A 1650-nucleotide genomic window follows, 5' to 3' on the forward strand; every position below is an offset into this window, starting at 1 on the left:
ACGCCATCTGCCCAAAAGTGATACCCAAGAGTCTATCTGTCTAGGTCAGAAAAAGGGATACTATATACAAGTTAACTATTTCGGAAAAATTGGCTCTTACTAAGGCCTTGACTAACTAGACAACTAGACTATCCCATCGTCGGTCCTGAATCACACATCGGAGCGGGTAAGCTCCCATACCCTTTTCATCGCACGACGGAAGATATAGTCGACCTGCCGCCTGGAGATCCCACCATGCCTGTCCCCCTGGAGCGATCGGAGTCTCGCTCGGGACGTGAGCTCTATCCCCGTCAGCTATATACAAGTCAACTATTCAACTATTCCGGAAAATTGGCTCTTACTAAGGCCTCGACTAACTAGACAAGTTATATACAAGTCAACTATTTCGGAAAATTGGCTCTTACTAAGGCCTCGACTAACTAGACAACTAGACTATCCCATCGTCAGTCCTGAATCACACACCGGAGCGGGTCAGCTCCCATACCCTTTCCATCGCACGAAGGAAGATATAGTCGGCCTGCCACCTGGAGATCCTACCATGCCTGTCCCCCTGGAGTGATCGGAGTCTCGCTCGGGACGTGAGCTCTATCCCCGTCAGCTCCCACCTCAAGGATCGGGGTATAGTAGCCCTAGTCTCATAGGCTTGGGCACGCCTGCCTGCCCTCTCCGCATCCAACTCCCTCTTGACCTCATCCAGCCGGGCCTCAGCAACAGCCACTCAGGTCCTCAGCACATCCTGAACATAGCCGTGAGCTAACAAAGACTGCCTATGGGCAGGGTCGAGAGGTGGTGAATCCGGAGCCGCTGGGGGTGCCTCCTCGGTCTGCCTAGGCTCGGGAGTATGGGTCTCTGAGCTGTCATCATAGGGGCTCCAAGATAGTGGTGGAGGGGTAGGAGCTCTGACCACCGGGAGTGTGGGTAAAGGGGTACCAGTGTACTCCACTATAGCTCCGACATGCTCCTCAGCTACTGGGACCTCATCCGGGTCCTCCTCATCTGAAATAGCAAAAACGTCTGTCTCTGACTCCTCTGAGGGGTCCTCCTCATCCTCCTCCATCTCAGGCTCCTCCTGATCCTCGGCATCTAGCAGTGCCTCATCATGCTCACGCTCGAACATCTCAGGGTCCTCTATCTCATGTGCCTACACATTAAATGAGCTAAGTTACTATCATGATACTTATAAGGGTTCCCGTAAGGGTTTTAACTGTCAGTGCTACTTTAAGTAGTCTGACCATGAACTTGGCAAGAGTTCTTATTATCTTTGTGAGTTTATTATTATATCGTCGCATCATCTCTGAGGTTTATAACGCTTAGCTCTGATACCATTTCTGTAACCACCCCAGATCCGGGGTCGGGGATCCGGGTCGTCACGGTATTTCTTTCCACAATATCACTTAACTTAATTAATAATAAATAACCTCATGCTGTGACCCCACACTAACACACACCACAACCCGTTATAGTCTCAGAGATGAAATTGAAATAAGTACAAGTCCTTGAATCCATAATTTAAAAGTTATTACAACCCAAAATGATTACTTGATAAGTTTACAGTTATTTGCCATTATCTGCCACAAGTTATAATTATACAATATTTGGTTCCCAAAAGTAGAATGCCTGATCTACCAATAGATCTACCTCTGCAGCTAT

The sequence above is a fragment of the Apium graveolens genome, chromosome 3, assembly GCF_009905375.1.
Source record: "Apium graveolens cultivar Ventura chromosome 3, ASM990537v1, whole genome shotgun sequence".
Classification (NCBI taxonomy): Eukaryota; Viridiplantae; Streptophyta; class Magnoliopsida; order Apiales; family Apiaceae; genus Apium; species Apium graveolens.